General features: G+C 48.1%; 1 long non-coding RNA gene across 1 annotated transcript in view; it reads left to right on the forward strand.

The window, feature by feature from the left end:
- LOC135050647 (uncharacterized) overlaps window positions 1–10,284 on the forward strand; it is a 50,146-nt gene extending 39,862 nt beyond the window's left edge. The window contains exon 2 of the long non-coding RNA XR_010241717.1: window positions 9,435–10,284. This is a non-coding gene — a long non-coding RNA (uncharacterized LOC135050647). The remainder of the gene's footprint in view (window positions 1–9,434) is intronic.
- The last annotated feature ends 408 nt before the right edge of the window (window positions 10,285–10,692 follow it).

Here is a 10,692-nt window from a genome sequence, read left to right on the forward strand (position 1 = left end):
CACGGGCGGAAATGGTGACACAGTGACAGAACACGGGGTGGTGACACAGTGACAGAACACGGTGCGGGTTGATGACACAGTGACAAAACACGGGGGGTTGACACAGTGACAGAACACAGGGGGGTGACACAGTGACAGAACACGGGGGGTGGCACGGTGACAGAATGGGAGGGGGGGAAATAGTGATAGAACAACACGGGGGGGGGTGTTACACAGTGACAAATAACAGGATTTTAATACCTACCGGTAAATCCTTTTCTATAAGTCCGTAGAGGATGTTGGGGACACCAAAAGAACCATGTGATATACACGGATTCGCAGGAGACATGGGCACTTTAAGACTTTCAAAGGAGGCGTGACCTGGCTCCTCCCTCTATATCCCTCCCCAGACTCAGTTTGGAACTGTGCCCGGAGAGATGGACATTTTGAGGAAAGGAATTAACAACAAGGTGAGCATCATACCAGCTCACGCCATAAACATGCCGAATAACATGGCATTCAACTGAACACATGCCAACGGACATGAACAAAATTCAGCAACAAGCTGAAGAAACCATAACACAACCTGTGTGTAACCAGAACTAAACTGCAGATACAGTACGCACTGGGACGGGCGCCCAACATCCTCTACGGACTTATAGAAAAGGATTTACCGGTAGGTATAAAAATCCTGTTTTCTATTACGTCCTTGTGGATGTTGGGGACACCAAAAGAACCATGGGATTATACCAAAGCTCTATAACGGGCGGGAGAGTGCGGATGACTCTGCAGCACCGATTAACCAAACTTTCGGTCTTCATCGTCCAAGGTATCAAACTTGTAAAACTTAGCAAACGTGTTTGACCCCGACCAAGTAGCAGCTCGGCAAAGTTGTAATGCCGAGACACCCCGGGCAGCCGCCCAGGACGAGCCCACCTTCCTAGTGGAATGGACTTTTACCGATTTAGGTAACGGCAAACTTGCCGTGGAATGAGCCTGCTGAATCGTGTGACATATCCAAGTTTATTGGGAGCATATAGCACAAACAGAGACTCTGTTTTTCTAAGTGGAGCCGTTCTGGCAACGTAAATTTTCAAAGCTCTGACGACATCCAGAGACTTTTCCTCAGTCAAAGTGCCAGTAGCCACTGGCACCACAATAGGTTGGTTAATATGAAAAGAGGAAACCACCTTTGGCAGAAATTGTTGCTGAGTTCTCAATTCTGCCCTATCTTCATGGAAGATCAAATAAGGGCTCTTGTGAGACATGGCCGCCAATTCAGACACCCGCCTTGTGGATGCCAATGCTAACAAAATGACAACCTTCCAAGAGAGGAATTTCAACTCCACTTTACTTAAAGGTTCAAACCAATGTGATTTTAGGAATGTCAAAACCACATTAAGATCCCAAGGTGCCACAGGTGGCACAAAAGGAGGTTGGATGTGCAGGACCCCTTTTACAAAGGTCTGCACCTCAGGAAGTGAGGCCAATTGTTTCTAAAGGAAAATTGACAAAGCAGAAATCTGCACTTTTATGGAGCCTAATTTAAGGCCCGCATCCACTCCATTTTGTAGAAAATGGAGAAAACGTCCAAGGTCAAACTTCTCCACTGGAGCTTTCTTGGACTCGCCCCAGGAAATATATTTCCTCCAAATACGGTGATAGTGTTTCGACGTCACACCCTTCTTAGCAAGGATAAGAGTGGGGATGACTTCATCGGGAATACCCTTACGGCCTAAAATCTGGCGTTCAACCGCCATGCCGTTAAACGTAGCCGCTGTAAGTCTTGATAGACAAACGGCCCCTGCCGCAGCAGATCCTCGCGAAGAGGAAGAGGCCATGGATCTTCGACTAACAACTCCTGAAGATCCGGATACCAAATTCTCCTTGGCCAGTCTGGAACTAAAAGGAGCGCTGGAATCTGTGATTTTCTTAGGATTCTCAGAACCTTTGGAATGAGAGGAAACGGAGGGAAAACGTACACCGACGGATACACCCAAGGTGACGTCAGTGCATCCACTGCCGCCGCCTGACGGTCCCTGGACCGGGAACAATACTTTAGTAATTTTTTGTTGTGGCGGGACACCATCATGTCTATGTGGGGAACCCCCCATAGATTTGTTAGTAGGGAAAAGACCTCCTGATGGAGGCTCCACTCTCCTGGATGTAGATCGTGTCTGCTGAGGAAGTCTGCTTCCCAGTTGTCCACTCCCGGAAGGAAAATTGCAGACAGAGCGCTTACCCGAGTCTCTGCCCAGCGAAGAATCCTTGTGGCTTCTGCCATTGCTGTTCTGCTCTTTGTGCCGCCTTGGCGGTTTATGTACGCTACTGCTGTCACATTCTCCGATTGGATCAGGACAGGCCGGTTTTGAAGAAGATGCTCCGCTTGTAGAAGGCCGTTGTAAATGGCCCTCAACTCCAGCACGTTTATGTGAAGAAGAGTTTCCTGACTTGACCATCTTCCTTGGAAGGTCACCCCTTGTGTGACTGCTCCCCAACCCCGGAGACTTGCATCTGTGGTCACTAGGATCCAGTCTTGGATCCCGAATCTGCGTTCTTCTAAGAGGTGAGAGCTGTGTAGCCACCACAGGAGTGAGATTCTGGTGGTGGGGGATAGAACTATCCTCCGGTGCATATGAAGGTGGGATCCGGACCATTTGTCCAACAGGTCCAACTGAAACACTCTGGCATGGAACCTCCCGAATTGGAGGGCCTCGAATGCCGCCACCATCTTCCCCAGCAATCGAATGCATTGATGAATGGAGACAGTTGGTGGTTTCAGAATGAGTTTTACCAAACTCTGAATTTCCAGTGCTTTCTCCGGAGGGAGGAAAACTCTCAGCTGGACCGTGTCCAGAATCATACCCAAAAATGCCAACCGGGTTGTTGGAATTAAGTGTGATTTCGGCAGGTTCAAGAGCCAGCCGTGCTGTTGTAGAAGCGACAGACAGTGCAATGTCCTGTACCAGTTTTTCCTTGGACCTCGCCTTTATCAGGAGATCGTCCAAGTACGGGATAATTGTAACTCCTCTTTTCTGAGGAGAACCATCATTTCTACCATGACTTTTGTGAAAATCCTCGGAGCCGTGGCCAGGCCAAACGGCAACGTCTAAAATTGGTAATGAGTATCCTGGATTGCAAACCGGAGATAACTCTGATGAGGGGGATAAATGGGAACATGAAGGTTGGCATCCTTTATGTCCAAAGACACCATGAATTCCCCCTCCTCCAGGCTGGAGATCACCGCTCGGAGAGACTCCATCTTGAATTTGAATTTCTTCAGGAAAATTTTTTGAGATTTTAGGTTGAGGATTGGTCGTACCGAGCCATCCGGCTTCGGCACTACAAATAGGCTTGACTAAAACCCTTCCCCTTGTTGTGCCCGGGGGACCGGGGTCACAACCTGATTTTGACATAATTTTTGTATTGCTCCACAGACTAGAACTCTGTCTGGAAGCGAAACTGGTAAGGGTGATTTGAAAAAACGGCGAGGGGGAACGTCTTGGAATTTCAGTTTGTACCCTTGGGTCACAATTTGTAACACCCAAGGGTCCTGGTCCGAGCGAACCCAAACCTGACTGAAAAGCCTTAGACGTGCCCCCACCGGTGCGGTCTCCTGTAAGGGAGACCCGGCGTCATGCGGTGGATTTGGCGGAAGCCAGGGAGGACTTCTGCTCTTGTGAACTCGAGGAGGCAGAAGTTCTCTTGCCCCTTCCTCTACCTCTGGTAGCGAAGAAGAAGTTAACTCTGCCTTTTCTATATTTATTGGGCCGAAAGGACTGCATTTGATAGTGCGGTTTCTTCTGTTGCGCAGGAGCATTAGGTAAATAAGTAGATTTACCCGCTGTGGCCGCTGATACAAAATCATTAAACAGTTCCCCACCCTTAAAGGGAAGGGACTCCATATTTTTCTTGGAATCAGCGTCAGCATTTCATTGATGAGTCCATAGCGCACGCCTAGCCGCAATTGACATAGCATTAGCCTTAGCCCCCAGGAGGCCAGCATCTCTTGCAGCCTCTTTCAAGTACGCAGCCGCGTCCCTGATATAACCAAGCGTCACTAGGATGCTATCCCTATCCGGAGAATCTAAATCCGCAGATAAACTTTAAGCCCATTTTTCAATGGCGCTACTAACCCACGCTGACGCAATAAGCGGTCTAAGCTGCGTCCCCGTGGTAGTAAAAATAGCTTTTAAAGTAGCCTCCTGCTTACGATCAGCCGGCTCCTTAAGAGTCGTCGACTGAGCCGCAGGGAGCGCTACCTGTTTAGACAAGCGTGCTAGGGCTTTGTCTACTGTGAGTGGTATTTCCCACTTATCCCTATCCGCTGCGGGAAAGGGGTATGCCACCTTGATCCTATTAGGAATGACAAATTTCTAATCAGGTGTATTCCAAATGCCATCAAAAAGGTAATTTAGTTCAAAACAAGGAGGAAAAGAAACCGAGCGTCTCTTTCCTTTGTAAATAAGGACCCTCGTTTCTTTAAAGCATTTAAAGCAGTTAACCAATTAGCAGTACAGGACCCCCAAAACATTTGGTGTCCCCAATAAATTATCCCCCTGAGAGGAAAATTCTGCCTCAGACATGTTGTCTCCCTAACAGCACCCAAAAGAAAGCCTGTGAGGGAACAAAAGGAAAGGAGCCAGCTCACACCCCAGCGCCAAAGTGCAGGTCTGAAAAACACCCTCAAGTGTCACAGAGCTGCAGCGCTATAATATGTATGTAAATAATCTGCCCCCCTCTTTTATAGCCCCTGGTACTTGCTGCTGTGAGGAAGGACCAGCGCTGCTGCTTGGAGGAGGAAATGGTGCCGAGTGAGCCTGGAGGAAGAAGCCCCGCCCCCAACATGGCGCGCTACTTCCCGCTTATTTTTACATGTTTATCCTGGCAGGGGTTTGCAGGCAGTGCCAGGGCACTGTACAGATATGCCAGCCTTATTTATGAGGTATTTTTAGCTCCCCAGGGCGCCCCCCCCAGCGCCCTGCACCCAGCGGTGTGTACAGTCCGGGAGCCTGGCGCGCACTGAGCAAATCACGTTGCGCGGTACCTTTATATGCCGTCTTTGTTGAAGAGAAGATGTCTTTTCCTCACATACTCACCTGTCTTCTGACTTCTGGCTTGAAGAGGGGGGACGGCAAGCTGTGGGAGCGAGCATCCAGGAGAGCCCGGCGTTCATCTCCCCTCAGGAGATGAAGGCATCCTGTCAGCAGCAGCAGAGCCCTGAAACTCATTAGAAGTGGGTCTAGACTGCTCTCCCCTCTTTCCCACGAAGCAGGGAGTCTGTAGCCAGCAGATCTCCCCAAAATAAAAAACCTAACATTAAGTCTTTTCAGAGAAACTCTAAGAGCTCCCCCGAGTGCCTCCATCTCGCAGGGCACATTTTCTAAACTGGGTCTGGGGAGAGATATAGAGGGAGGAGCCAGGTCACGCCCCCTTTGAAAGTCTTAAAGTGCCCATGTCTCCTGCGGATCCGTCTATATCCCATGGTCCTTTTGGTGTCCCCAACATCCTCAAGGACGTAATAGAAATGTGTGTGAGGGGGGGACAGCGAGACTTCAATGTATCTGCACTATCAATGAGATCCTGTGCACTGAGCCGGGCCTGATCTCACACACTCTCACAGTGTGTTGGGAAGCTAGGGGGACCGAACTCAGATTATACCCCCCCAACCTAAAAACATTCGCACACACACACACACGCGCACACACACACACACACACACACACACACACACACACACACACACACACTTTCTCTCACTCAACTCTTTTCCATACATTTACTGATCTTGCTGTCTGTCTTTCTGTATAGCTGGCAAGCAGCAGGATCTGTAGCAGCCTGTCCCCGTGTAGCTCCACCCCCTTAGGGCCAGCAAATCTCCACCCCCTCAGTGCCATGTAGCCCGCCCCCTTTTGCCCGAACACAGCTGCTGTCACAGGGGATGGGGGAGGAGGAGGCTCCAAGCTCATACCCGCCAACATTTTACACATAAAAATTGGTACAACGTAGGAAAGGGTACAGTTGGAGGGTATGCAAGCTACCAGCGCTGCTGCCTGTCAGTGTGACGGGCACAGCAGCCGGCAGCAGCAGGGGAGACAGGTGGCGCACTGGCGCAGCAGGGATGCAAAGCAGGGAGCGCCTCTCCTGCCTGGCGCCTACCTGCTTTGCATGCCTTTGCTAAGCGGGTAGCACCGGGCCTGCATGCATGCAGCACCGGGCCTGCATGCATGCAGGGCCGGTGCAAGGTTTATCAGCACCCTAGGCAAATAGTCAGCACCCCCCCCCCCCCTGCCAAAATACAGAGCCCTCAGGTAAAATTTAGGGATAGGATATTAGGGTTGTTTTAGCGATTTGTGTTAAGGCAGAGGATCCCAAACGTGGTGCTCAAGGCACCCCAACAGTCCAGGTTTTAGGTATATCCATGGCACAGCACAGATGGTTAAATCAAATTGACTAAGGTGCTAATCAAGTCACCTGTGGCCAAGCATGGATACATTTAAAACGTGTGTGTGTGCAGGCCTTCAGTGTAGTTTACCACCCCTTATACACATTTTGCACCACAATAGTGGGACCCCTTATACTGTCTAGTACTGGTGCCCCTTTCACATTATACCACACACTTTGAGCCAAAAATCACATTATACCACACAGTATGAGCCGAAAATCACATTATACCACACGGTATGAGCCGAAAATCACATTATAGCACATGGTATGAGCCGAAAATCACATTATAGCACACGGTATGAGCCGAAAATCACATTATAGCACACGGTATGAGCCGAAAATCACATTATAGCACACGGTATGAGCCGAAAATCACATTATAGCACACGGTATGAGCCGAAAATCACATTATAGCACACGGTATGAGTCGAAAATCACATTATAGCACACGGTATGAGCCGAAAATCACATTATAGCACACGGTATGAGCCGAAAATCACATTATAGCACACGGTATGAGCCGAAAATCACATTATAGCACACGGTATGAGCCGAAAATCACATTATAGCACACTGTATGAGCCGAAAATCACATTATAGCACACGGTATGAGCCGAAAATCACATTATAGCACACGGTATGAGCCGAAAATCACATTATAGCACACGGTATGAGGCGAAATTCACATTATAGCACACGGTATGAGGCGAAATTCACATTATAGCACATAGAATGAGCCGATATTCACACTATAGCGCATGGTATGAGCCAAAATTCACATTATACCACACAGCATGAGCTGAAAATCACATTATAGCACATGGTATAAGCCGAAATTCACATTAGAACACACGGTATGAGCCAAAATTCACATTAGAGCACACAGTATGAGCCGAAAATCACATTAGAGCACACAGTATGAGCCGAAATTCACATTAGAGCACACAGTATGAGCCGAAATTCACATTATGCCACATGGAATGAGCCGAAATTCACATTATGCCACACACATATCTACATACTCACAGCCACATACAGTATACACACACGCATATATAATATATTTACACACACAGCCACATTTACACACATACACTGTCCCTACCCTGACACTCTCCTCCATCAGTTACCCTCTGCTCACCAGTTGCCGGGTAGCCGGGGGTATCAGCATACGGAAGCCAGGCAGCTGTGCTGTGGAGCGGGAGCCGGCCACCGGAGTTGTTGTCAAAGAAAGAGAAAGCCGGGCAGCAGAGCTGTCAGGGGGGCAGGAGCCGGAGCCTTGGCGTAATCATGCTGCATGCGGCAGCCGAACCTTGCAGCCGCACTTGTCAGGGCTCAGGGACGGGTGCCGGGCACTGTACTATTTCAAATCTGCCGCGGACCGGCAGCCAATCAGGAGCTGATGCTACTGATTGGCTGCCGGTCTGCGGCAGATTTGAAATAGTAGCGCCGCGGTCAGCTTGCTGCGGCGTGGGACAGTGTTCGAAGAAGTGCCGGTATACCAAACCATAGTATACCGGCCCACTTCAGGCACTGTAATATATATAGATAGATAGATAGATAGATAGATAGATAGATAGATAGATAGATAGATAGATAGAACAGAATTGATACTGCGGCAGTCGGAGTCGTTTAAAAAGAGCAAAGTGTAGTAAAAAAAAATGTACATCACATAGTCCAACGTTTTGGGGTGTCTAACCCCTTTTTCACACCTTGACAAAGGGGTTAGGCACCCCGAAATGTTGGACTATGTTATGTACATTTTTTTGACTACACTTTGCTCGTTTTAAACGACTCCGAGTGCCGCAGTATCAATTCAATATACTATCTTCCTCACTGAGGGCACCGGGGCCAATCAACATCTAAAACGGAGTGCTGGGCTGATTGTAAAATATATATTATATATATATAAAATATGGAATACATATATATTGGCACTTAGGATGCCAAAATACCGTCAGCGGCATCCCAGAGATTAAAATCCTGACACTTACTAATTAAGTAAACTAACCCTGATCCCTTACCTACCCCCCCCCCCCACCCCCAAACCCTAATACACCTTTCCAGCAGCCTGACTCTAATTGTCCCCCCTCCCCCCCCCCAGCTTACTCCTAACCCTAACCACCCCCTTCCTGCAGCCTAACCCTCCCCCCACAGCCTACACCTAGCCTAAACTATACGTCCCACACGGCGGTCACGGTTTAATAGGGTATGGCTCAATCCCGGCTGCACGGAGGACACAGGTGCAGGCCAGGGAGAGCAGACACTGGACGCTGCCAGGAAGCGATTGGCCGTCCCGCCCTGCACTGCTACTCACTTCTCGGCAGCATGATTGAGGATGAGTTGCAACTTGAGGTGAGGACAGGCGGAGGGAGGCGGACGGGGGCGGGCGGAGGTGGGGAAGGCCGAAGCCCGCTCCACGTCGGGTTAAGGTACCGCCGAACCCCCCCCTGCCCCGCTCCCCTCGAGCAGCTTTGTTGTCTCCGGCGCAAGAGGGAGAGGGATAGCTTACCTGACACTGAGTCAGTGGGTAGCGGTTGCCTGATATCCCAATTTTTTTTTTTTTTGCTGCACCCAGCGCCGCCTTTCAGGTGATGCCGCCCATAGGCAGCTGCCTAAAGCTGCCTAATGGTGGCGCCGGCCCTGCCCCTTCCCCGCTGCTCCCTTCGCTCAGCACACATCTCTCCCCTTGTGTACGGGGCTTAAGAGTTGGGGCCTTTTCTAATAGCCTGCAAAATGCAGGCACATGTGCTATTCCAGCAAATTAGCCTGTATTTTTTAAAGCTGCAAAAATTTGAAAGGAAAAATAATCCTGGTTTTGCCTTTTAAATTATTGCTGCTTTAAAAATACAGGCAAACTTGCTAGAATTGCACAGACATCTGCATCTCGTAGGCTATTACATAAGGCCCAAGGTAACAAATCTATTTTCTAAGTACTATTTACCGGAATCTAAAACCTGTGATGTCTACTTAATTCAATTTTTCTTTCTTATCAACTTATTTTTTAGCTGCAGCAAGGCTGTGTCAATGTCTGAGGAGACGTCCAGAGTCTCTTCTGCTTTGGAGAAAATGAGGCCTTTCAGCACTGCCAAGAAAAATGATGTCCAGAATGAAGCTACAGTAAATGATTCATTTTCCTGCCAAATACTGAAAACTCTTTTATGAATCAAAAGACGAATCAGGAACAGTAGTGTTACTGTTAATGCATTGTGGTTTTCTGAAATAACGAAGGCTCTGAGCACTGGCTGATTTCCTGATTTCATGGGAGGGGCACTCTACCTCTCCAATCACTAATCATCTCTAATTATAGTTTTCTGAAAAAGCTATATTCAGTTAGTCTATAAACCCAAGAATACACTGCGTTCATCCCTCTTTTAAAATGACCTTACAGTATGTCTATATGGGTATGGGTCGTTGGGTCGACAGTCATTAGATCGGCCACTGAAGGTCAACATGGGCACTAGGTCGACATGTACTAGGTCGACAGGTGAAACTGTCGACATTAGTTTTTGGCATTTTTTTTGGTGTAGTTTTCTTCGTAAAGTGACAGGGAACCCCAATTAGTGCACCGTGTCCCCTCGCATGGCGAAGGCAAGATTACCATTCCCAATTGTAGTCCACGTGGATCGTAAAGTATGAAAAAGTCCCAAAAATTTTTTTGAAGTGAAAAACTCATGTTGACCTTTTGACCTGTCGACCTAGTACATGTTGACCTAATGCACTTGTCGACCTTCAGTGGTCGACCTAAGTTGTGTCGACCCAACGGCCGTATCCCGTCTACACAGTGCAAATAAAAGTCACTTATAATACACAAATGTTTTACTTGTTTATAGATTAAACTATACATTGTTAAAGAAATGTGTAGGTTCTTTCAAGTTATATTAAAGTAAGTAAAAAAAATGGACAAATAGAGCACAGCATAAGTACATTTATATAAGCAAAAGCAGTCACAAAAAATAGAGTAGGAATAAATATACAGTAGCTGGCATGGATCAGGGTGGAACATGACATCACCAGGTCCAATACCAAACTTTGGATAAAGGTCTGGCTATGCAGGTCTGCCCCCGCCCCGCCCCCCGATACACCAGCTGTGCTCTTCTGAGCATCTGTGGGGGCAGATGAAAGCACATTACAGCCCCACACATGGTCAGAATAGGTCCCTACTCTGCTTTTCAGAGCCTCATGTACAGTTATAAGGATGTCTGTTTAATTTGGGTGAAATACTGTATGCATAGCATAAATACAGTAAGCACCAAATATAAGGGG

This window comes from Pseudophryne corroboree, chromosome 2, assembly GCF_028390025.1.
Source record: "Pseudophryne corroboree isolate aPseCor3 chromosome 2, aPseCor3.hap2, whole genome shotgun sequence".
In the NCBI taxonomy this organism is placed as follows: domain Eukaryota; kingdom Metazoa; phylum Chordata; class Amphibia; order Anura; family Myobatrachidae; genus Pseudophryne; species Pseudophryne corroboree.